We start from the raw sequence: 27,536 nt of genomic DNA on the forward strand, positions 1-27,536 counted from the left end.
GTGGCTAGCCTTTCATTCTTCCTTTTGTCACCAGAAGTGAGTAGCTCTCCAGAAATTAGAATTTGTTTTATTCAAGTGAAATTGTCACAGTGCACAATAGCGTTTACTCGGACGTCATGTCACGAGCGCACACGCCCAGACTATGCATGTAAGTTGTACATAAATCGTACACTGAGTGCGTAGTGTAGCACCGGGTGCGCTCGTCTTCTCTATGGGCTGTGTGATTATGTAAAATTATCAGTCGTGGCTTTTTCTGAAAGATCAGCGGGAGACATTTGATACTTTTTGTCCTGCTCATCTTTAGGCGCATTACCGTTTTGTTGGACACTGAATGTTGTACAATACACGTAGCTTCATGTTTGAAACAATCCTTAAAGGAACTCTTTTGCATTTTTGATTTCAAAAACACGTCACTTTTTAAATGTATTAATGAAGATTTAACTTTACATCAGATGGAGTGTTTTTTTTCTTACATATATCCGTATGCTTGGTTTACCGCCGTGTCACTGAACCGTCAAACTTAGCATGTAGAGAATACGGCTTGCTTTGTGGGAAAGTCCCGAATTTAATTTTAATCGTGACACTTCTCTGCTGAAAGAACAACAGTCGTGGTAGAACAGTGTTAGGCCATTTTACTTGCGAGAATTGCTATTTGGGCCGAAGATGTATTTATAATGTTTAAGACATCTTTGTGATGTCAGGCTGTGTGCTATGTAAAGTGTACAGACAGTTATTCTGAATTTGGAAACAAAGTTTTAAAGTTAAAAACATTCTTGCGTGCTTGTTTGTTTTTATTTATGTTTTATTTATGAACTCAACTGTATTTCGTAAGTTATATTACAGTCATTGCAATACTATAATTTTTAAAAGTATTTTTTTAAAATATTACAATCTATGCAGTTTAGAAGGGTGCCTATTACTGGACATTGTTTCCAATGAAACCCGTGCATGGGTGCCTGGTTTACATACTACATACTGACAGATGGACAGGACCCCTATCAAACAACTGCACACTACTGAACCTGCTCTCATCTGTGAAAAGCACAGGACACCAGTGGTGGAGCTGCAGATTCCTGTGTTCTATGGCAAATGCCAGGCCGAGCTCCACGGTGCCAGTCAGTGAGCACAGCGGGCACTTAGAGGACGCTGGGCCCTCAGACCACTCTCAGTAAATCTCTTTCTGATTGTCTGATCAGACACATTCACACCAGTGGTCTGCTGGAGCTCATTTGTAGAGCTATTGCAGTGCTCATCCTGGTCCTCCTTGCACAAAGGAGCAGATACCTGTCCTGCTGATGGGTTGAGGACCTTCTACAGTCCTGTCCAGCTCTTCCCAGACTAACTGCCTGTCTCCTGGAATCTCCTCCATGTGCTTGAGAATGTGCTGGGAGACACAGCAAACCTTCTGGCAATGGCACGCATTGATGTTTCATCCTGGAGGAGTTGGACTGTCTGTGGAACCTCTGTAGGGTCCAGGTATCGCCTCATGCTACCAGAAGTGACTCTGACCCTAAGCCAAATGCGAAAACTCGTGAAAAACAGTCAGAAAAGATTAGGAAGGAAAAAATGTCAGTGTCCTTCACCTGTAAACTCATTCCTGTTTTGGGGTTGTCTCATTGTTACCCCTCTAGTGCATCTGTTGTTAATTTTATGAACACCAAAGCAGCTGAAACTGACTAAAAAACCCTTTTTTACTTACTTGACCAGATCAGTATCCCACATGTTTGACTGATTTGATGAAACACTTAGATTAAAAAGTGTTCCTTTAATATTTTGAGCAGTGTATGTATAAACTGTAGTTATTATTGCAACATTGTATGTATAGGATGAATATCATCCTTAATTGATTGAATATGGTACATGTCTGTTATGCGTTCACAGGTTTCACACACCAAACTGATCACAAGGGAGCCACAAACAACAATAGTAATAACAACGGAAATAAATAAATAAAGTTTCTAAAGCTTATAAAGCGTCATAAAAAAGTTAATAGCATAATTTAATACGTAAATTTACGCATTGTTATATTATTTTACCAATTAATTGGCCAATTGCTCTCCTCAAACATCAGATGAGTTTGACATTCAACACAGTGCTGACAGTGATCAGCTGGGAGTGTTTGGATTCATTTTCTCACACTGGAGATGATATATCTGTCATTGAAATGGTAATTATGGATTTTTAAAAATTTTTTGGCCGGGGCTAGTAAAATATCATTATGACTATATGCTAAACTATAATAAAAATGTTGCGAGAGAATTTCAACCCAAAAAGTATATTACGGTACAAGAATATTACTTACATGGAACATTGGGACATTTATTTTGAAGAACTGATTGTGGTCTCACAACAAAAACGTGTTGTCAGTTGTGTAAAATCTTAATTTATTCATAGGGAAACCCAAAGGTCCTGGTCCAAGAAAGAGAGGGTCATCATTGATCAGCATTTTAAGAGATCTCTCAACTCTTTCAGTGGGCTTATGAGGGTTTTTTTATGCGAATTAATTGTCTTGATGGTTTGTTGTGTAGAAAAACAACATTACTGTTGTCAGGAGCGTAGCAAAAGCAAGTGACAAACCCTCAGTTTAGGAGTTATGTGGACTCAGCATAAACATTGACTTGAGTTCACTGAGCATCCTGTAGTTGTGCTTTTTTGTGGTACTGTTTTCATATTTCTGATTGCTGGCAGGTTTTATGCGATAAATATTGCTATGATGAGCAGAGTTGAGTAGAATACAAAACATTAGCAAAAATGTAATGCTTTTCTTTTCCTTGAAAATATTCATTCCATTTGCCTCTAAATAGCATTTAATCAGATATAAAAGTTGGAAAGTGGCTGTAATATGAAGTTGAACCTTAGTACAAAAAAAAACATTAAATCCAGTTATATTTGAAGATACTGATTCTATAAGTGACCTGAGAAATATACCATTTCATCTCAAACTATGTTGAAGTTTACATTTTTGATCTGCCTCAAAAAAACACCTGAGACTTAAGTCGATAATGCAGCTTGCATTTACAAGTTAATTAAAAAATGTGACTAAAAGAAAGGTTAAGAAGCACTAACTCTCTTAGGAGCTTGAAATATCCAGGCTTATTCCATTGAATATGATGGTGACACATCTCTTAGTTGAATCACTGATCGGCAAATATCCTCTTCTGTCCTCATGCACACATGCAGGAGTGTGAACATCCCATCCAACAACGGACCTTCTTCATTTAAATGTTACAGAAATTTCAAAAAGTTTTTATGCATTACTTATTTTTTAATACTTATTGTGTCTAGTAAAGAAAAATACTTTGCTGTCAGTATCCCCATTTCATTGTTTCCCTCTATAGTGGCAGTGGCATGTGCCGAGTACTAATAGAAAAACACTGCAGCAGTTTCCAGCAATGATGTGATGCTACATGTAAGCTCTTACAAAAGTCCAGGTTACACATTAGCAGGAGGTTGGGTTCAAAGTTTCTGTTCAGTCTTGTTAAATTGTGTGTTTGTTCCTTATTATAATCGAATATATCAAATGTAAAACAGAAATATAATGACTGTAATGACATAACATTCATTTGCGATAACATAAAAATGAAGAACTGGTAAATTCGTTCTTTCTCGGATAGTTTGGTTGATTCTTGCATACTTCCTATCTTCCTCGTGAAAACTGTCAAACGAGACCAAACATCACGTTATTGTCTCTTTCCGTTATTGAGAAATATGCCGGGGAATGAAACGTGAGTTTGTAGTCAGTGAAGTTGGTTAAATTGGTTTTAAGAGAAGCAGAGTACTAGAAGTTGCTGAAAAGACAACAACTAAAAAAAAAATCAAACAAGAGGCCTACTTCAGGGCCTGTAAAGCACCTCAGAGTTTCAGCCACAGTAAAACAGTCCGGTGCCTAATAGTGATCTAAATTATTATGTCCTAAATGAATGCACAGCTTGAATTATGGCTTTGTGGATGTAGGCTGCACCACCAGCCTCCTTTATTCTGGTCTCCTCATTTCAGTTTACGAATGAGCAGCTAGTTGTGTTTAGTTCCAGCAGTCAGCCTGACTGCAGCCTCTCTCAGCAGGAGTCTCTGACAAACAATCAGCATTATGGCAAGAACTACTACTGTTGTTTAAACTATATGTTGATTTCTACATCATTGAAACTTTCCGGATAAAAGACTGTCGGTTCTTATTTTCTGATTGATCTATTTTAAACAGTCAAATTGTGAATGTTTTTTTTATTTATGATATATTCCAAGCAGTTAAATTGTTAATGTTTTATTTATCCAAATGATATATTTCAAACAGTTAAATTTTAATGTTTTATTTTCTGATCGAGTATTTCAAACAGTTAAATTGCTAAAGTTTTATTTTCTGATTGGTATATTTCAAACAGTTAAATTGCTGAGTTTTTTTTTTTGTTAGTTCTTTCTTTGTTAGAGAAAAGCTAATACAGAACATTTGATTTCACGGGTTTCTCTGTCATAAAGAATGCTAAAAACTTTTGTCATAGGGTGGATGAACAAGAATGCTGAAATTTTTTGTTTTACACGGGACTCTGGATTCTTCCTGTGGCCCTAAAGCCTGTTTCTATTGTTTTTGTCATTGTATAGATTGTGGTGGACAGAAAAAGCTTTTTGGAATGGTACAAATTCATTTATGTAAAATTTTATTGTGACTCCTCATGATTTTGGAAATACTTGTGCAAAAACGCCTAAAAATTCCTGCATTTTAGTGCAAATAGTGGTATATAACTGTGTTAACTGCTAAATTTGTACATTATTTTATGACAAACAATTTATATTTACATTATAAGTTCTGAAAAAGATTCATTACACATGTTTATGGTGTCCACAGCAAAAAAACAATCTAACTTTTTTCTATTCAGACTTTGTATTTTTTCTGCTAATTTAGGTCAAGTGTGTCCATTCATTATATCAAAATGTATAAAAAATTATAGAATCACACAAGTGAGGTTGTGCTGAAAAAAAAGATACCAAGCAAAGCAAGATCAACAGCTTTTAAGGTGAAATATAAAGGTAAAATCAGAATTTGTCAAAAACGGACCTAAACCCCCCCCCCACCCCCCAGGGCCCTCAGGGTTAAACAGTCAAATTGTGAATGTTTTTTATTTATGATATATTCCAAGCAGTTAAATTGTTAATGTTTTATTTATCCAAATGATATATTTCAAACAGTTAAATTTTTAATGTTTTATTTTCGGTTCGAGTATTTCAAACAGTTAAATTGCTAAAGTTTTATTTTCTGATTGGTATATTTCAAACAGTTAAATTGCTAAAGTTTTATTTTCTGATTGGTATATTTCAAACAGTTAAATTGCTAAAGTTTTATTTTCTGATTGGTATATTTCAAACAGTTAAATTGCTAAAGTTTTATTTTCTGATTGGTATATTTCAAACAGTTAAATTGCTAAAGTTTTATTTTCTGATTGGTATATTTCAAACAGTTAAATTGCTAAAGTTTTATTTTCTGATTGGTATATTTCAAACAGTTAAATTGCTAAAGTTTTATTTTCTGATTGGTATATTTCAAACAGTTAAATAGCCAAGGTTTTTTGTTAGTTCTTGTTGAGTGTCTTGTGTTTAAATTAACTAACTTAGAGAGTGTAAAAAGATTCTTGCTTGCTTGTTTAACAAACCTGCTTCTCCCCCGCTACGCTGATAAACCCTCTCGATTAAGGAGGGGCTTCCTGTCAGTGTAGCTGGGGGGAGGTATCTCGCGCTCACACGGTCATGACAGCTCTCAGTGACAGGTCGCAGGGGTAGCGCGCAGAAAGTCGAGATAGGAGAAAGCTAATAGAGAACATTTGATTTCACGGGTTTCTCTGTCAAAAAGAATGCTAAAACTTTTGTCATAGGGTGGATGGACAAGAATGCTGAAATTTTTGTTTTACAGGGACGCGTCTGCTCCAGATCAGATAAAATACTTTTTGACAGTTCGGACCCGGGAGGGAGGGAGGGAGGGGGAGGGGGAGGGGCGCATCTGCACCGCATAGATAAGCCGCTGAGGGTTAGGGAGACACTTTAGACCTGACTTTGGCGTCCGAGGGGAAGGGTCTTCCAGGAAAAACACATTCTAAAAGAGCACGTGGTAAGGCGGGACTTCCTGTAAAAGAGCACGTGGTAAGGCGGGACTTCCGGTAAAAAGGGGGCGGGGCCACCTGTCAAAGTTGTGACGTGGCAGCTTCTGATTGGAAGCTGTCAATTTTGACGAAAGGTGGTTTATATTCCTCTCTAATAAGAAATGGGGTGTTGTGGAGCCTGTCGAAAAAATTCTAGGCATTCGATTTGATACAAGGCGAAATAAACAGGGACTTATGATCAAGTCCCTGTGAACGATACATTTGTTTATATACCAATTTTGGAAACGATAAAATTCATGTGCCAAAATTCTGACAATTTGTAGACTGCTTGGGGAAACCTGTATAACAAGACCTGACAAATACCAAGACTTTTGTGATGGAAGTTATTTCAAGACGCATCCATTGTTCTCTAAACACCAGAATTCGTTACAAATCCAGTTGTTCTATGATGACTTTGAGATGGCAAACCCACTGGGTTCAAAACGTGGTGTTCACAGAATAGGTGCTCTGTATTTTGTACTCAGAAATCTGCCACCAAAGTTTAACTCTGCTTTGATGAATATTAATTTGGTTGCATTGTTTCACACTGAAGATTTGAAAAAATATGGCTTTGATCCTATTTTAGAACCACTGATTAATGACATCAAAAGCTTGAGAGTTATGGCCAAGATTTGCCTTTTTCTGCTGAAAAAGTCCATGGCACTATATGTCAGGTAACTGGGGACAACTTGGGGATGCATGCAATTCTGGGATTTCCAGAATCTTTCAGTGGACGTTACTTTTGTCGTTCATGTTTGATTGATAAAGACGATGCCCATAAGATTTACAATGAGGATGACCCCAAGATAATCTTGCATCAAAGGGAACTTTTTGAAATGCACTGCAATGAGTTGGAGTCAGACCCACAGAAGTCATCTGTGTTTGGTTTAAAAAAGAAATCAAGTCTTAACAGCCTCCAGTTCTTTCATGTTTGCTGTAATTTTTCATTTGACATTATGCATGACGTTCTTGAAGGCGTGGCTCAGTATGAGCTGAAGTTACTAATGGAATACCTCTCAGAAAATGTTTTGTCGAAACCTGATCTGTTGTGTAGGATTCATGCCTTTGACTATGGGTATGTGGAGCGCAAAAATCGACCTACAAGAGTTAACCTGGAGCGTAGTGGCAATAATATAGGGCTCAATTCCATTCAGACTCTTTGTCTTGTTAGAAACATTCCTCTACTTTTTGATGACATTGTACCAGAAGGAAACAAAAACTGGTTTTTGTTGCTGCTTTTACTGCAGATAATCAACATTTTTTTTCTCCATCTGTTACACATGGCATGACTGTACTTCTCGAGTATTTGATAAAGGAACATCATGACTTATTCAAGGAGGTGTATCCTGATAGAAACCTGATTCCGAAACATCACTTTATGATACACTATCCATCTTGTATCCAAAAAATTGGACCACTAATACATATGTGGAGCATGAGATTTGAGGCAAAACACAGGATTTTCAAAAACACTCTTAAAAACTTCAAAAACATCACAAAATCTCCTGCAAAAAAACATCAAATGTCTATTGCATGTCATTGGGAGACATCGCATTCGAAATGTATTGAGTATGGACCTATGAAATCTATTAATGTGGACAATGAGGAGTATGGTGATGTGTTAGTTCGGGTTTTGCATGTTGAGTCTGTATCTCAAGACATCCATGCAACCACCTGGGTTAGAATCAGTGGGACCGAGTACAGGCCAGGGTTAATAATTTGCAATGAGATTGAACATGAAATGCCTGTGTTTTGCAGAATAGAAAAAATAATTGTTGTTGACAGTATTGTCTTCTTCCTTGTAAACAAGCTTGTGGTCGACCATTTCAGTAAACATTTTCATGCATACAAAGTATTTGAAACCAGCGGCAAGGACGTTGTTAAAGCAGACAGTCTTGTGATTTATAAGCCCTTTGATTTACAAACTGCTTATGGTGGAGATGAGGGTCGGTATATTGTGCCACTATTTTATTTGTAATTACTGCTGAAGTTGTGCCTATTGTGCGAATTCCTGAGGTGCTGGGAGATTATTTATCTTGAATAAAAATTAAAACTTAATCACTGCTGGTCTGTGAATGTATTTTATATAATGTATTGAATGTATTGTAAAACAAAGTATTGAAAGCGAACACACTAATGATGGGAAATAACAAATCAAAATGTATTTTTAACACTATGTATGTTAAAAATTAACACTGAAAGTAAAATGCAATAACACAATTTTAGTGTTAAAAATATACTTTATTGTGTCATAAAATAACACTATGTATGTCAAAACTTTACACTCAAAGTGAGAGGGTATAACACAAATTTGAGTCAAAAGTGCACCTGTGCGGTGTCACAAAACAACACTGAGGGTGTCAAATTTTAACACTATTAAAGAGTTAAAATTTTAACACTGTCCAAAGTGTAATTTTAACTCAAATTCCATGAGAATTATATAAACTCGGAAAAAGTGTTAAAATTAACTCGGTGTGAGTTGAATTAACACTTGCAATTTTGCTGTGCAATAGTACTGGAGGCCAATGTGATGCCATCCAGAGTAACTGTTTGCTTTGAAAGCGAGTTTCTAAGACAAGGGCGTAGGTTTGGTCTCAACATTGGTAGGGACGATATAACAGCATAACCTGCATGTACACTTTTTGCTGGGGACGGGACATTAATAAGACCAAACAGATTGGGTGAACGGGGGTCAGGGCTACATTTCTCACGAATATGAACCTAATTAATTGATAAGCTAAATGATCAATGCAAAATAAATCTGTATTGACTGATACTAACTTTCATGTGTATTGGTTCAGGTGATACACCATTCGATTCAAATCTTTGTTTTCAAAAACTACTAAAGAAACATTTTGAAAACTTCCAGAATAAATGTCTCGATTTTATTAGCAAATTTAAATTGCAATATTTGAATATAACTTAATTTATATTAACATACACAATAAATACAAACTTGTTAATAATCTCTTAACTATTCTGGAATGCAAAAAATAAACATTTGTCTTAAGACCACTCAACATTGTCTGTCTAAATAAATTAATTAAATATAACTGAAAAAACTTCTTAGTCAGCGAATAACAAAAATAAATAAAAATGGAGCCTTCCTTCAGGTAGCCTACATTGTCCTTCACCTCAAGAGTAATACATTGCTTTAATTGGTCTCTTTCATCTTCTTCTCCCTTATTTTCATCTCTAAAGTGCATCAGTGGGTTGAGCAATTATGGAAAAAATCTAAATCGGGATTAATTGAACTTTTTACCTCCATCATGATTAATGTAGATTATCTGAAAAAATGTCTGCATCGGCTGCAAATAAAATATTTTTAAATAAATAATGTAGAAAATAATTAAATACATTTTAATTAATCAATAAATGCACTAATAGGTATTTGGTTTCAAAAGTGTAAAGTCACAACATGCTCTAGCCTTCTTTCCTTCTAAACCAGGCCGTTTACAAGAAGAAAAGCAGCAGCATGTGTTTTTTTTTGACTGTCAACACTTTCCTGTGAAACACAGACTGGGACCTCTCTCTCTAAGCAGCTTCTTGCTCACGTTTTTCAGGTTCTATATTTCCAGCAGAGTTCACTACATTTCTCACAGTTTAATTAACGTTAACAGTAGAAAACACATACAGGAGGACAATTCTCTCTAAGCAGCTTCCTACTCGAGTTTTGCAGGTTAGCAAGTTCACACAGTTTAATGTTATGCTAACTCTGATGTGGGTGGGGGGTGGGGGGTGGGGGGTCAAGTCATCAGCCAATCAAACGCACGTTTGATTGGACCGGCACATTCAGCAAGTGAAAAGGGGTAAATGTAAGTCTGAACCTGGTCTGAACATAATGAAAATAATTCACTTAATAATGGTAGGGTCAATTCTATCCTTACAACATATGGGAAGACAATCAAAATGACCTATATAACTGAACTCATTATATAATGCAAATAAGGTTGCTTAAAAGTTGGTGGGGACAATTTGACCCTCTTGAAAAGTTGGTAGTGTTATGTCCCTACCGTCCCTATGCAAACCTAGGCCCTTGTTCTAAGATGTTTGGGGCCAAATACAATGACTTCAGTTTTGTCTGAATTTAGCAGTAGGAAGTTAAAAGTCATCCAGGTTTTAATGTCCTTAAGACAATCTTGCAGTCTAGCTAGCTGGGGCCTGTTTCACGAAGCAGGTTCAAGAAACTCTGAGTTTTTTACGCAACTCTGAGTTGATCTACTCTGAGATAGAAAACTCTGAGTTTTCGGTTTCACAACGGCTGATATGAGTTGGGTTAATTAACTCGGAGTAGTTTGACCCGGAGTTACGCAGGTGCACCGCAACTCTGAAAAGACAGCATCAATGGAACCCCGATTCGACGAGTCACCATGGAAACGGGGAAGCGAAAGGCTGCGTTTTTGAACTGGAAGTTTTTAACGCGCTCATATGGCGAGTTTGAACACGTTTTTAGAAAGAAGTGTAACACCGCTGCAGCTGCAAAAGAGAGAGAGACGGCGTGGAGAACAGCCCGGATCAATGCGTAAGTTTAAATGTAGTCCTTTGTAATCGTAATAATATTACAGGGAATAACTGTCTGAATGGCAGCCTAGTAAGTTATTTCATTTAGGTGGAATCTCGCTGGGCAGCAGCTTAAGATGAAATATAAAAACATTGTTCAAACAGGTCAGACCTCGGCATTATCTCATGGAGGTACTTCATGTTGATCATGTTTTACATTGTAAAGTAGCCTAAATATTAAGTGACTGTTTGACTGTGCAGTTGTTTTATCCACACATAGCCTAAATGTCTGCATCCATATCATGTTCTGTTAAATAATTAAGCCTATTTAAACTAACATAGACTTCTGCTCAGCCAACAGAAAGAAAGCAGATGCCTGTAAAACGGTGGTATAAAAGGTCATGGATGCATATATATATATATATATATATATATATATATATATATATGTACATATGATTATTTAGTTCTCTTTTGTGTCTTTTTTTTTTTTTGTCTTTTGGCCCCTTCACACCACAACAGACCTTGTAACTGTAAGTAGTCAACACTCCACAGATTTCTCCAAATGGTAGTTTAAGTTTACTGAAACATGTCACTGATCTAGGATGAAGAGGATGAAACTGTGTCTGCTGCCTTTACAGAGGGGGATCCAGAAAGGCATATAGAGCTATGTTACTGATAGTTCTCTTCTCATTCAGATTTTGAGTGGAATATAGAGTGTGACATTTAGCCTACACTGAAGTATTGCACATTCTCATCCTTTTTAACAGAGCATGGCTGGACAGCAGCAGGATGGTTCCTCAGCTTCCGCTGCACAGACTGACACAGTGAGATGGATGTTCAGGAAACACCAGAGCTTCATTCTGTGGAATTCATGTGCAACTGTATAATTTAATGTCCTCTATGTATTCCCAGTTATCAGTAAAACAGATTTACAAACTGCATTTGCTGAGAAAAAAAAAAAAAAAAAACAGATTAGGAGGGCAGATCTGGAAATTGAAATACTGGAGCACAAGTTAGAGGTGGTGATGGTCACAGGTGAATTATGTTAACTACTGGAACATGAACTGAACTATCTTTTATTTGTAGGAAATAAAGAAGAGCAAATGAAATGTGTATCATGTCTTTATTTGTTGTGGTGGTGATGATGGCATCCCGAAAGCTGGAAAGAAAGTGGTATTCCACTAATTCAGAGGTAGTGTATGTGGCTTGGAAAAATAGTCTAGTAATCTAGAAAAAAGCTCTTCGTAATACCAGGACAACTTATTATTCATCTTTAATAGATGAGAACAAGAACAACCCTAGGTTTCTCTTTAGCACTGTAGCCAGGCTGACAAAGAGTCAGAGCTCTGTTGAACCTTGTATTCCTTTAGCTTTAACCAGTAACGACTTCATGAGCTTCTTTACACATAAAATAGTTCTGATTAGAGATAAAATTAATCTGGCCCTTCCTACAAATGTCACAGATGCTTTTGAATTGGCTGTTAGACCTGATGAATCTTTAGAATTCTTCACTCCTATATGTCTCTCTGAACTAATTTCAACAGTTTCTACATCCAAACCATCAACTTGTCTTTTAGATCCTATCCCAACTAGACTCTTCAAGGAGATTTTACCTTTAATTAATTCTTCAATGTTAGATCTGATTAATCTCTCTCTAGTAACAGGCTATGTACCACAGGCTTTTAAGGTTGCTGTCATCAAACCTTTGCTTAAAAAGCCCACTTTAGATCCAGATGTGTTAGCTAACTATAGACCAATATCCAACCTACCATTTCTCTCTAAAATTATGGAAAGAATAGTTGCAAATCAATTATGTGAACACTTACAAAGGAATAATTTGTTTGAAATGTTTCAGTCAGGCTTCAGAGTGCATCATAGCACAGAGACAGCTCCAGTGAAAGTTACTAATGACCTTCTCATAGCATCAGATAATGAACTAGTCTCTGTACTTGTTTTGTTAGATCTTAGTGCAGCGTTTGACACAATCGACCACAAAATTTTATTACAGCGTCTAGAACATTCAATTGGCATTAAAGGGACAGCACTGGACTGGTTTAAATCCTACTTATCAGATAGGTTCCAGTTTGTGCATGTCAACAATAACTCTTCTGAGCATACTAAAGTTAATCATGGAGTTCCTCAGGGTTCTGTCTTAGGACCGATACTTTTCACATTATACATGCTTCCTTTAGGCAATATTATTAGGAAGCATTGTATTAACTTCCATTGTTATGCAGATGACACACAATTGTATTTATCTATGAAGCCAGATGAAACTGATCAGTTAGCTAGACTGCAAGATTGTCTTAAGGACATTAAAACCTGGATGACTTTTAACTTCCTACTGCTAAATTCAGACAAAACTGAAGTCATTGTATTTGGCCCCAAACATCTTAGAAACTCGCTTTCAAAGCAAATAGTTACTCTGGATGGCATCACATTGGCCTCCAGTACTATTGTGAGGAATCTTGGAGTTATTTTTGACCAGGACATGTCCTTTAACTCACACATAAAGCAAGTCTGTAGGACTTCCTTTTTTCACCTGCGTAATATTGTAAAAATCAGGAACATTCTGTCTCAGAGTGATGCAGAAAAATTAGTTCATGCTTTTGTTACTTCCAGGCTTGGCTATTGCAATTCCTTATTATCAGGTTGTCCAAATAGCTCTCTCAAACATCTACAGTTGATCCAAAATGCTGCTGCGAGAGTACTGACAGGAGTTAGCAAAAGAGATCATATTTCCCCTGTACTTGCTTCTCTTCACTGGCTTCCTGTTAAATCCAGAATAGAATTTAAAATCCTTCTTCTGACATATAAAGCTCTTAATAACCAATCTCCATCATATCTTAAAGATCTGATAGTACCTTATTATCCAAGTAGAACTCTTCGCTCTCAAACTGCAGGCTTTATTGTTGTTCCTAGAATTTCTAAAAGTAGAATGGGAGGCAGAGCCTTCAGTTATCAGCTCCTCTCCTGTGGAACCTGCTCCCAGTTTGGGTTCGGGAGGCAGATACCCTCTCTATTTTTAAGACCAGGCTTAAAACGTTCCTTTTTGACAAATCTTATAGTTAGGGGCCCTTCGTTCTGCCCCTAGTCATGCTGCTATAGGCCTATAGGCTGCTGGGGGACTTCTCTTGATGCACTGAGCCCTTCTCTATCTACCTTTACATTTAATATGTATACCGTTATTGCAGTACATTCACTCTGTTTCCCCCTGTGCTATTTCTCCGAGTGTCCCTGGTCCCAGAGCTGGATGCTTCAGATCTGTGGTTGATGTTCCACCAGCTGGTCCAGTCTCCATCATGTCCACTGTGGGATGCTGCCGCTGACCTTCCTCCAGCCCTCTGCTTTCAACTCCCCTTTTCCACCAGTCAGCTCTGCATCGCCTTCACTATACTTGTTATGCTAACTTACATACTGTTTGAATTTTACTGCTAGCTATATATGGAGTATGTTTAATGTCAGAGCCGTACATCATCAGAGTAAACTATGAGTCAGTTTTCAATGTTAGCTTATACTTTGTCTGTGTCACATATCCTGTCATGCATGTATCCAAATGTGTGTTGTGTTTTCCTTGCTTTCCTTGCCTCCCTCTTCTCCCATCCCTCCCCCTTGCCCTCCTCTGTCCCTCTCAACCCCCCCGGCCAGCAGGCAGATGGGTCCCCCCTATATAGAGCCGGGTTCTGCTCGAGGTTTTTTCACTGATAAAAGGGTGTTTTTCTTGCCACTGTCTCCTTTGGGCTTGCTCTGGGGGTCAGGCATATGGGTTCTGTAAAGCGTCTTGAGACAATTTGACTGTAATTGACGCTATATAAATAAAATTGAATTGAATTGAATTAAACTCTAAAGTGATTGTTGCATACGGTGTCTCTGACTGCTCTGCTGTCCTGGATAGCTGCAGGTGGATGAGGTCATCATCTGGGTCTTCAGTTTGTAGGGCAGGGTGTTGCTCTCCTCTAATAGTGGTAATATTATGAAGAACAACACATGGGCCAAATTAAGTTAAAATTAATTTTATCTCTAATCAGAACTATTTTCTGTGTAAAGAAGCTCATGAAGTCGTTACTGGTTAAAGCTAAAGGAATACAAGGTTCAACAGAGCTCTGACTCTTTGTCAGCCTGGCTACAGTGCTAAAGAGAAACCTAGGGTTGTTCTTGTTCTCCTCTATTAAAGATGAATAATAAGTTGTCCTAGTATCACAAAGACCTTTTTTATAGATTACTAGACTATTTTTCCAAGCCACATACACTTCCTCTGAATTAGTGGAATACCACTTTCTTTCCAGCTTTCGGGATGCCTGCTTTAAAGTCCGCAGCTGGGAATTATACCAAGGAGCAAGTCTTCTCTGAGATATAACTTTCTTTTTTACAGGTGCAACCCTATCAAGAGTTGTACGCAGTGAGGCTGAAGCATTATTAACATAATAATCCACTTCTGTGGGGGTAAAATAATAATAATAATTGCCTTCTGATTTATCAGTAAATGTTGCTGAAGTAAACAGTGAGGGTATTATTTCCTTAAATTTAGATACTGAATTGTCAGACAAACACCTACTGTAATGATATTTGTTCTCAGCTGCTAAACAATCCTTTACTTTAAATTGAAATGTTATCATAAAATGGTCAGAAAGAAGAGGGTTCTGGGGAAATACTGTTAACTCTTCAATTTCTATGCCATAAGTCAGGACAAGGTCAAGAGTGTGATTAAAACTATGAGTTGGTTTATTTACATGTTGAGAAAACCCAGCTGAGTCTAATAATGAATTAAAAGCTGTTGTAAGGCTGTCGCTGTCTACGTCAACATGAATGTTAAAGTCACCCACAATAATAACTTTGTCTGAACTGAGCACTAATTCAGATAAAAAGTCTGAGAATTGAGATAAAAACTCAGAATAAGGAGCAGGAGGACGATATATAACAACAAATAAAACTGGTTTCTGAGCTTTCAAATTTGGATGAGAGAGACTAAGAGTGAGATTTTCAAATGAGCTGTAATCAGGTTTAGGCCTCTGGTTCAATTTTAAACTAGAATGGTAGATTGCTGCTAATCCTCCTCCTCGGCCTGTGATTCCAGGAATATGACAGTTAATATGACTAGGGGGAGTCGATTCGTTTAGGCTAACTGTGACGAACAGGGCCGTCCGTCACGTATGTTTGCACATTGCACATGACACTTTATGCATTCAGTTAGCGTGTTAATGCACCCAACACTGTGAGAAGCGAATTGGTAAATAATTTGTACACGATTGTCGGTTTTAAATATTTTATTAACCAAACAGTTTTATTGAGGTTGGCCGTGGGTCCGGTCCGGTGGCGTCACCTTGGGTGATGGCGGCGGCCGGGTCTGCGGAGGTGACAGGATAATTTAGATTGGAATGTACAATATTGTGAGATAATTTAAATTGGTGGCTCTCTTAGTGTGGTGTGCATGCGGTGAATGTATTGAGTGTCGTGGAGGTGTGTGTGTGAATGAGTGGTCTGTGCAGTTAACCTACCGTTTCCTCTTGTGTCCAGGTGCGTCTGGCCAAAAGAGTCCCCAGGGAGCCAGACGCCCAAAAGACTGTTCCGGGCTGAACCAAGGGGAGGGATACGGAAGGGGTGGCTGCAATACTTTTAACTTTATATTGTGTTGTTGGATTAAGTTTGGTGGGTTTAGTTGGGTTAGTTTGCATTAGTTATTTTTTGTTTACTTTATTCTGGGTTTTGGTTTATGATGGAGAGTTTTTAACTTAGGTGGTAATAGCTAAGGATAAGGTGATCTACCTCCAGAGTTCTATTGGTTTATTCCTGTTGAGCAGACCAGTATTAGAGGAGGCTGTTCCCCTCATTCGAGGAAAACGGTTTGTCTGTCTGGTTGTTCTGCGTTCTGCTGCTGGAGAAGCCATTGCTCCTACCCTCCAACGCACTTGCACTTTTTGCACTTGCACTTTGATATTTTGTATTTTTGCACATTTGGAAAATAAAGAAGGAAAAAAAGAAAAGAAGTCGACCACTCAAATGTTGCCTCCGCCTGCCTTTGTACCACTGTTCTTCCACCGCTCGAGCCGCTTGATCACACTAACACATTCTTCCTGCTGCAACCAGGTTTCAGTCAAACAGAACAAATCAATCTGGTGATCAGTTATCAACTCATTTACTAGCAGAGATTTAGACGAGAGAGATCTAATATTTAACAGACCACATTTAATTTTCCTGTTTCTTTGCTCTGTTGAAATAGTGGTATTAATTTTTATTAAATTTTTGTGGTTACTATTTCTTTTGTATATTTTTGATTTGTTTAATTTATTGAATTTTGGTGGTCGGGGGACAGACACAGTCTCAATAAAGTTAACTGAATTACTGGAGGGTGACAGCTGTGAGGAAACTGCAGAGAGGTGTGTAAGACTACAGCTCTGCATCCTGGTCCTAACTCTGGGTTGTCATGCTTTAGGAGTACTAATAAAATCAGCCATATTCCTAGAAATGAGAGCTGCACCAGCCAAAGTGGGATGGATGCCGTCTCTCCTAATCAGACCAGGTTTTCCCCAAAAAGAGCTCCAATTATCAATAAAGCCCACGTCGTTTGATGGACACCACATAGACAACCAGCGGCGAAACGACGACATGCGGCTAAACATGTCATCGCTGGTCAGATCAGGCAAGGGTCCAGAGAAAACTACGGAGTCCGACATGGTTTTGGCGAAAGTACACACCGATGCCACGCTAATTTTGGTGACCTCCGATTGGCGTAACCGGGTGTCGTTACCGCCGACGTGAATAACAATCTTACTATATTTACGATTATCTTTAGCCAGCAGTTTCAAATTTGCTTCTATGTCGCCCGCTCTGGCCCCTGGGAGGCATTTAACTATGGTCGCTGGTGTCGCTAGCTTCACGTTTCTGACTATGGAGCTGCCAATGATCAGAGTTGGTTTCTCAGCGGGTGTGTCGCTGAGCGGGGAAAAACGATTAGAAACATGAAGCGGTTTGTGGTGAGCCGGGACAGCAGGCTTGAGTTTAGGACTATGTTTCCTACGAACTGTCACCCAGCCATCCTGGCTTCCCAGGATAGCTGGATAAGCTGCTAGCAGGCAGGCTGCTAGCGGGTTATTTTCCATGGTGCGGAGCCGCTATTCCATTTCGGAAAGCCTTGCCTCCAGAGCTACAAAAAGGCTGCACTTATTACTAGTGATGGGGCAAATGAACCGAGGCATCGAGGCGTGTCTCGAGTAAAAGTGGGCGTATCAGATGAAGCTTCGCTTCGAGGCTTGGGTCGCTTCTGAAAAAGTCACGTGACCGATGACAAACGAGGCCTCGGTTTGTGCAGATCACGTGATTGGTTCGTTCAACGTATCGCTGTCCCATAAAAACATTTCGAATCGGTTGATGCTACGGGTACGGACCCGTACCCGTAGCATCTGTACTAGAGGTACGGACCCGTTAAGGTCACTGAAGAGCTGGCGCCAGTTAACTACTATTTGCTGCACATTACAGGCAGTTTATATGAATGACTTTGACGGCGAACATTGTGTAATTTAACCAAAAATACACCGTCTCCTCTCACACTTTAGATATTGCAGTTTTTACGCTTTTAGACGCCGTGTCTAAATTGTTTGAAGTCCAGTTCCTATTAATTAGTTTACCGCGTTCAGTGGTGGAAGCGGCTGACGAACTCCATTGCAAATGTTCCCATTTAATTTCGGACGCTAATTTACAAGATAAAGTCAAGGATGTCGAATATGAAACAAACACTCGTGAATGGTGAGGAGCAGCTCTTTAATTCGGCATGAATTAAAAAAAACCCACAAACTCGATTTACTGTGATATTGTGAGATTTGTTTGTGGTTATGTAACTTAGCCATTCAACAGAGTCCGCTAACATTAAAGTGACTGACGTGCAGTGTCTGTGTTGACAGACGCAGAAAATACGTCAGGTTTTTTTTTAGGTTGTTAATATGTAATAGTCTGTCGCTACTTTTGAAGGTAAAAAAATACTTGTAGTTTGCTGGCTTTTAATAGTAGTGCTGATTTCAACCCCCAAATCGCTGTCCGTGAAAAAGTCAGATAATGATATTTATAAGACATTATGCATGATAGAAAAGAGAACAGCAGATGACTGACATGACAGGCTCGGCACGCAGATTCACCTCGAATCACGGAAGCGCCTTCATCACTCGGATTACCAAGCCGGCTCATTAATATTTATGTACGTCGGATTACCAGCCAATCACAAAGCGCGTTCATCAGCCGGCTCATTAATATTCATGTACGTCTCATTAATATTTATGATAAGGGAAAGTGCCGTATCCGTAGGCCACAGACGACGGGTACGGGTCCGTATCTGTAGACACTACCTTTCGAATCTCGAGCCACACTGTGGGTGTTGTTGGCGTTTGTGGATAGAGGAGTGAGAGCGAGTTGTAGTTAGTATTATTCAGTAAGTATTATTAGTTAGTATTATTCGGTGTGAAATAGCAGTAGCTGGAGGAGTAGGAGAAGTGTAGGAAGAGCAGCAGTTTAGATTATTTCCCAACTGCAGTGCTTTGATGTGAGATATTATATATATATTTTTCTTTTACATTGGTTTATGGGTTGTGTAAAATTATGGGTGTTTGTGTGTGTCAGTTTTACCATTTGTAAATGTAACTCCTATATTTGGTGTCTGCACCTTCTGTCACCTTCTTCAGTCACATGGGAACTAGACACTACTTTGACATGTATGTAAAGAAGCCACTGGGAGCCACAGTTCTACAGCAGGGCCTGCAAAGCATGTGTTAGTTTCTGTGTTACCTATTCTGAAAGACAACATGTGTAAGTGAAACATGTACAAAAGTTTTATTTATTATTAATAAAATGGTGTTGGGTAATGATTAATTCATGTGATGGTGCATATATATATATATATATATATATATATACATATATATATATATATATATATATATATATATATATGTATATATAGTGGTGACAGTGATTTTACAAGAAAACACTGTAAGAACATTCAAATTCCTGCCAGTTCCATGTTTGTTGGTTGTATCACAAATACTCTCTCACAGATGGAGCAAGGAAGAAAGAGGAAGTCCTCACCCGTGTGGGAGTATTTTGAGTTGACTACTCATAATAAGGTTTTTATGTGGGAAAACTTATAATATATTGGATACCTGCCATATATTGAACTATCAGTCCTAATATGTATGATTTTATTAAAGGTGAGGTGTTCCAAGGAGCTGGAGAAATATTGTCCAAAAAAAAGAAACCACCTAAATCCCAGCTCTGTGGAAAAATTCTCATATTTTTGAATAATATCAAATAAAATGCTGTCCCTACTTTAGTTTTGCAATGGTACCACAAGCACAGTCACAAAACAAAAAGAAGCACAAGTACATTTTATTTATGTCACCCTTATTACAATTAAAAGTATTTAAACACTTTACAGAGATCCAGAACCTGACCTCAATCAAGCAGTCAAACTACAGATCTCAAATCTCTCCCCATTTGTTTCCACTTTCCTCTCTCTCTCTGCTGTCAGGAAAAAACAGACACTATATTAAGTATATTATATGTTTATTGGCATTATCATTTAAACACAATTCAAAGCTTCACATAGCAAAGCCAGTGTGTCATTATAGGCACTCTGCCTGTTTTACTTTTATTTGTCCACTTGACGGCGCAGTATGAAGTACTTCATAAACTTCCATTAATAGCCCATTTTAAAGTGGTAAGAAAAGCAGCATGTGTCTGAATCACTGAAGGATATGCTTGATTTTCTAAATGCTGTTTGATGCACCATCTTATAAGAGTTCAGCTGATTAGGAAAAAACATGATTCTTTATTAGTGCTTACAGAGGATTTTGTTTTCACTGTAAAGCTTTCTTTTATTTGAAGACGGTGTTTGCTGAATATCTTAATGTACTGTTTTAGGATCGTAGGATCCTTTAGAACAACCAACTTTCTGCAGAAACTGTAATTCTTTGTGTTGTATACCTATTGTCCACAGTAGCTGCATTTATTTAAAATTTTCTTGAGTTCACACAGGTGGAACTTAAGATGAAGTGGTATTTGACAGCTGTGGTATGAATGAAGATGAATTAAAGGGCAAATGACATTCACTTGCATGCTTGATATTTTTTCACTTGATACTCCTTTTGTTCATTAAACTACCACAAAATACTCATTTTTAATAGTGCTGTAATTATGTAAGTCCATACAAAAAAAAAAAAACATTTGGATGTTGGAATATAAAAGGGGTGTGTCTTAATTTCAATTCCTGGTTCAAAGGGAAGTAAGGAACAGAACTTCAGAGAAACTGCAGAATGGTGAGCCGCTGGAACTGTTTGAAGCCTTACATGACTTTAAACTAAGTAGTTTACATGATGATATAGTATTAGACGTGTTGTAGTAGTTTGGTTTAATGGAAGTGTAGCATAAGATGATTAAATACACTCGAGGTCAAAACTTATAGAATGCCCCGATTTTTGCAGTTTTTCATTGAAATTCAAATCGTTCAAGTTCTTTGAAAAGCTTGAAATGGTCCAAAGGTAAATGGTGAACTGTCAGAGGTTAAAAAAGTTAAAGTTACCCAAAACTGAAAAATAATGTACATCTCAGAATTCTACCAAAAGGCCTTTTTCAGGGAACAGAAATGGGTTAACAACTTAAAGCTGTTCTGCAGCAATGGAGGTTGATCAAGCCTTGAAAGCTGGTACTACCAAATCCTACAGGAGTCCAACTGTTCTAGATTCCTTCCAACCCCTCTATCTGCATAAAGTAGTGTTGGAACACACCGTGGAACCCTCCAGAGCTTTATTAGAACGGTATTGTACTGCAGAAAGTAGTGTGTTGCTATAAAAATAGGGAGGAAAAGTCAATTAACAACACAAGAGAGACAGACCATCATCCACCCTTCCATCATCTATACACCACTTCATCCTCATCAGGGTCATGGAGGGCTGGAGTCTATCCAGCGTACTTGGAGTGAAGGCAGGAGACATTTGGACAGGTAACAGTCTGTCACAGGGCTACACATAGAGACAATCACACTCATATTCACACTTACGGGCAATTTAGAATATTCAGTTAACCTTAACATGTTTCTGGACTGTGGGAGGAAGCTGGAGAACCTGGAGAAAACCCACACATGTACAGGAGAACATGGAGACTACATGCAGAAAGATTCTGGGAATGTCGGGACACTATCCTTGGATCTTCTAGCTGCAAGGAGACATTGCCAACCACTATGCAGCCCTACAGTACATCATAACATTTAAAATGTACCGTAGGTTTTCCCTACAGAGAAACTGTGAAGAAAGTCCAGGTGTCAGTGAGTCCAGTTTTCTTCACCATCAAAAGGCTCAGAAACTGGAGGAAACTCTGACAGGAAGAGGTCTGGAGAGACCCAAAACCACAACAAGCCAACAGTCATGGTCATTTCATTCTGTAACTTTGTCTGCAAGTTGTCAAAGTAATTTAGATAGTGTTTTATTATGGAAAGATAAGCTTTCACAGTGCTTCAAATCCAAACCAACACAGATGTGTGGATCAATCCCCACTAAGCCGACAAAGGAGGACACAACAACCTCCCATTATGAGATGGAACTGTTTGTGTTTTCCTAGAGAGCTAAAAAATATGATAAACAGTGTGATGTGAAGTACAAACAACTATGTGTGTACAAAAGAGAAGAGTTCATAGTTTGGTAGTTAAATGTCACTGATTAGGGCTTGTTTTGGAATTTAAAGCTGGAGGGAACAGGAACTTTAAAGGTGGAAGGATCTGAATGGATTTAAATTTGGTTGTTTTTTGGCAGTTCAAGTTAATTGCTCAATTCAATTCTGAGAGCTGAAATTAATCTTAGTATTTAGTTTGGAAATTCACAGTAGATGGACAGAAGGATGGATGATTAGATATTAACCCTGATAGAACTTTGATAATGTTTAAAAGTATAAACAATTACCAAGTAAATGCCATCCTAAACATGTACAGCTTTAGGAAAGGAAGATTTGTCAGTGACTTAAGTTCCAAACTGAAAATCAATCAGTGACTTAAGAGTTTTATATGTGGAAAGCAGAATTTAAATTCTCTCCTGTATTTTACATGGAGCCAATGAGGAGAAGCTAATAGGAGAAATCTGATCTCTGCTACTGGTTCCACTTAGAACTCTGGCTGAAGAAGAAAGTCTTCTCCTCTCCCATGATACTCTTTGTCTGCGTCAGAGATGATTTCATAATGAATGCATGGTTGGGATGCTGAGAGGAACTAATGCATCTATCCAGATGAGCCCCTCTCAATAATAGATGACTTTGTGGTGAATGTGCAGATCCCACTATTCCTGTCATATCTGAGACCTGGGATTTCAAACCAGCCTGAAGTGTGTGGAGCAGACATGATGTTACTCTCCCTGGCGTCACTGCTGGGGTTGTCAGCCAATCATGGCTGGCCCACCTATAAAAAGGTGGATGGTGGCTCTCTTCGCTTTCTCTCTTTGAGACCGAGGACAAGCCTATTCCGGTTGCCTCACTCCAAACAGGGATCACACTGGAGAACTCGGTAACAGCGCTGGAGTTGCTACAGGTAGGTCACTGTCAGTTCTCCTGCATGGCTTATTCAGGCCAGATCCTGCATGCATGTTGAATGCCTGATGTGATGACAGGAAGTTGGCCTGCTCCAGACACGCCTCCTCTTCCCTGTGCGTGGTCTGCAGCCTTCTGGAGCCTCCCTGATCTTCCTGCCTCTTCACTCTTCAGTCCAGCTTTGTCCGTGGTTTCCTGGCTGGCTGCTGCTCAGCTCAGATGAAGCAGCCTGGGTTTAATTCTTGTTTGCATTATTGTACCTATGCCCGCTTTTAAGTCGAGGCTCCGGCTTGCTTTTTAAAATTGTGTACACAGCTGGGGACTCTTCAACCTATTAATATTGGTTGGGCTTGTTTTTCTTTTCTTTTGGCCTGTATTGGTTCGATTTGTTTAGAATCCCGATTATTTCTGTAGTTTGGTTTGTAGTTTGTTTTTCATTCAGGGACTGTTTTTTCTATAATATAATTTGGAACATTAACATCTCTGTTCTTTTCTTTTTTTGGTATTTTGTATATTTTGGGCTAAAATGTTTTTCTTTGACTTTGCTGATAGTTTACAGGCGACTGTTATCACCTATAGTTTAATCTTTTGTTTAGTGGAGTGTTCGCACTAATTCTCCTCTTTGTTAAAGGCTGAGCACCTTGTGGTGTCTTTGGTGGCAGTGTGGCTTGTGAATCATGGGGTCTTCACGTGTGTGTGATTGTCTATTCACCTGGTGACCTCCTGTTGGGATCTACTCCTCCTCCACTGACACACTTCCACCTGGTAAGCTCTCATCTGTTGCACTTCCCCTCCCCTGTTAATATAGTTCTTTAACTGAGTTTTAATCGATTAAAAAATGTATTTTTTTTAGTCCTCCTTGCTACACTTGCCACAACATCATATCAGAGCCTGCCTCTTTAGAAAAGGCTTTCTAAATTTAGCCAACAACTAGAGGACTCAAGGTTCTGTCAGCAAAAACATCAGAAAAAGCCATCTGAGCAAGTCCTCCAGCACTTTGTTGTAGTCAGTGAGGACTTGTAAACAAATGAAGCTCTTTCTGTTATCATATGACAGTGAGTGAAGGAACTATTGTGAATAGGTGTCTTCTGCTGCTCTGAACAGCAGAGGGCATATTTTGTCTTGCGGTGTAAATGAACTGTATCACTCCACATACCCCAGATAGCAAACTATGGGTGAATCAATGTTGACTCTATGTTGAGACCTAAAGTAGAAATTATACAGAAAGCGCAAGGTTGATAAAATGTTGAGTCAACGTTTGCTTTTCAACCATAAATCACACTTTACCCAGACAGCAAAAGATGTTAAATCAATGTTGAATTAGGGTTAAGAAGGTTGAATTGTGGTTGCGGTTGAAGACTGATGGTTGGATCAACGATGATTCAACAACATTTTGTCAACATTGAAGTTTGTGTTTAAAAGATACCATTGAATCTACGTTGTATTTTGGTTTCATTAAAATGTTTGACAGGTCAATGTTTAATTAATGTTGAATCTATGTTTGCAAACATGTAATCTATGTAAGCAAACGTTGACTCAACATTTTATCAACCTTGCGCTTTCTGTATAATTTCTACGTTAGGTCTCAACATAGAGTCAACATTGATTCACCCATAGTTTGCTATCTGGGACAGTATGTATAATAGAGCTGTTCTGTCTGAACTTAAGTGTTCATATCTTGTTACTATTTCATGTCACACACAGGGTTCAAAGTGGCCCCCCCGCTGTTATTTTGTAGGATAGAGATAATACCAGTTCATGTTGTCATGGAGATCATTTCCTCGTAATGAAATGAGTAAAATAAGTCTTATTATTTTATGGGGACACTCAGGAATCCTCTCTGCAGCTTTCAGGGTTTGATCCACACCAGGGTGTGGATTTAAATTTGGTTGGACGTTTTTTTGGCAATTCAAGTTAATTGCTAGATTCAGTTCTGAGAGCTGAAGTTAATTTTAGCTTTTAGTTTGGAAATTCACAGTAGATGCATCGATGGATGGATGATCAGAATATCAACTCTGGTAGAACTTTGAGAAAGTGTAAAAATATGAACAATTACTAAGTAAATTCCAAACACATACAGCTTTAGGAACGGAAGATTTGTCAGTGACTTAAGTTCCAGATTGAAAATCAATCAGTGACTTCTGACTTTTAAAGAGAAATCTAATCAGTGACTTTGACCTTCCAAATTAAAATCTAAATGATGCCTTCCAACTGCCAAAACAATGATTTAGTTCTAACTTTCAAAAAAAATTAAATCTAATGAGCTTGTAATGTTATCAATGAAATCTAAACAGTGTCTTCCAAATTCCAAAATTCTGTCTAATCTTGGACTTCCAATATCCAAAATGAAATGCAATCAGAACCTTCTGACTTCCAGCAATACACCTAAACAATGACTTCCAATTCCAAAATTAAGCCTAAGCTGACCCCATGTGACCCGTCACACACACAGTAAGAAACTCTGGCATGTCTTCTTATGCTCTAATGCAGGCGTGTTGTTTTTAGTGGAGAGGCACCCTATGGACTTGCACTACTGCCACGCTTCCACAATGTCACCCTGGCAACACCCAGTGGGACACACACACACACACACACACACACACACACACACACACACACACACACACACACACACACACACACACACACACACACACACACCCAAATGACACAAAGAAGAACCCTCATGTTGCCTTAGCTCATTGTAACTAAAGCAGATAAGCTGCTCCACTGTATCCTCACATAACACAACAGCACTGGTGTGTCACACCATTCTGATTGTCCCTTTAATTATGGTTCTGATTGGGCACTATAGCTCTGCTGCCATGCTAAAGGTACAACAGAAATTCACCCTATCCGTCTCCACTGTGTGTTTAACTACTGACCCTGCAGCGTCTTTTAGTTCTGCAGGGTAATTTGTCTGACAGTAAAGTGATCTGAGTCCATACCTTCATAATTGCTGAGCATGTTTTCCATTGTCTTGTTGGCTGACTCACAATGCAGCCTGTGGTCACTGAGTACCTTTGATCAATCACCGTACACTCAGTCAGTCAACATCACAGCAGAACACGTCCTCCATTTACATAGCGCAATTCACAAAGTAAAAAATAACAAAGATGATTTAAAAGGTAGACAGCAAAAGCATTAAAATCATAGAAATAAAACAAATGATACTGTTCAATAGTTTGGAGTCACGTAGAAATGTCCTTATTTTTGAAAAAAAAAACAGTTTTTTTCAGTGAAGATAACATTAAATGAATGATAAATCCAGTGTAGACATTGGTAATGTGGTAAATGACTGATTTTTAATGGAATATCTCCATAGGGGTACAGAGGAACATTTCCAGCAACCATCACTCCTGTGTTCTAATGCTACATTGTGTTAGCTAATGGTGTTGAAAGGCTCATTGATGATTAGAAAACTCTTGTGCAGTTATGTTAGCACATGGATAAAAGTGGGAGTTTTCATTGAAAACATGGAATTGTCTGGATGACCCCAAACTTTAGAGCCGTTTAATTTAAGCAGCAACATCAACCTGAAAATGTATGATCACAAAAACAAAGAAATTAAAACTCAGGTAAAATGAAAGAAAAAATAAAATCATTTTAAAAATTACAGTACTAGAGCTGCTTACATTGAACAGAGTCTGTAAACCAACTACTCCTGCACCTCTTTATGCTCTCTGACCTCATTTAAAACATGTAGCTCTTATTGAGTGACTCAATCAGAACAGCTGCACTGTTCTTCTGATCCAAAGAGGTTTCTGTGAAAAACATCAGATCCAGACTGTGCTTGGTGATAAAATCGTTGATTAAAAAGGTTCTTTCTTGACAATGATCTGATGTTTACCACATCTTAGCTAACTGTCTTTGTGCCCTGTCCTCCCTCATGTTTGGAAGGAGCTGTGACTCTCAGGGAATGGATATCTGATGAAAAAGATTCTCAGAATTCTGTGTCTTGTTCCTAAAAATATTGGGCTTTCTTTTTCTCTGACTTGAAAGGACAGAGACGTTAAAACCAGACGCCATGGGCCCCGGCTCATCCTGGAAAGAGTCATAACTGTTGTTTCCTTGCAGCGTGGACCCAAAACACATCAGTTTGAGCCTCGAGGAACACTGGGGGGCTGGGTGAGGCGGCGGTGGTTGAATGGAAGAGAAAATGGGTGAGGGACGTGGGGTGCATTACAGTTTGGAGTCGACCATCTCCATCATATGGTCAGTGAGCTTCAAGTGGGGGGAGGAGAGTGAGCTGGGTGGGTTTAAGGGCTGGGAAGGATGGACTGTGTTAGGATTTATAATTTTGACCATTAACAAGAATGCAATCATTTATCTGTGTTTTACTGCAAGTCAATGTGTCATCTT

General features: G+C 38.5%; 1 long non-coding RNA gene across 1 annotated transcript; it reads right to left on the bottom strand.

The window, feature by feature from the left end:
• Nucleotides 1-15,871: 15,871 nt before the first annotated feature.
• LOC127534137 (uncharacterized) lies at nt 15,872-18,532 on the bottom strand. Its single transcript, XR_007942134.1, has 2 exons — nt 16,121-18,532; nt 15,872-15,969 (listed from the first exon to the last, which is right to left on the bottom strand). It is a non-coding gene; the product is annotated as an uncharacterized LOC127534137 (long non-coding RNA).
• Nucleotides 18,533-27,536: the final 9,004 nt, after the last annotated feature.

Source organism: Acanthochromis polyacanthus, chromosome 5 (assembly GCF_021347895.1).
Source record: "Acanthochromis polyacanthus isolate Apoly-LR-REF ecotype Palm Island chromosome 5, KAUST_Apoly_ChrSc, whole genome shotgun sequence".
Lineage (NCBI taxonomy): Eukaryota > Metazoa > Chordata > Actinopteri > Pomacentridae > Acanthochromis > Acanthochromis polyacanthus.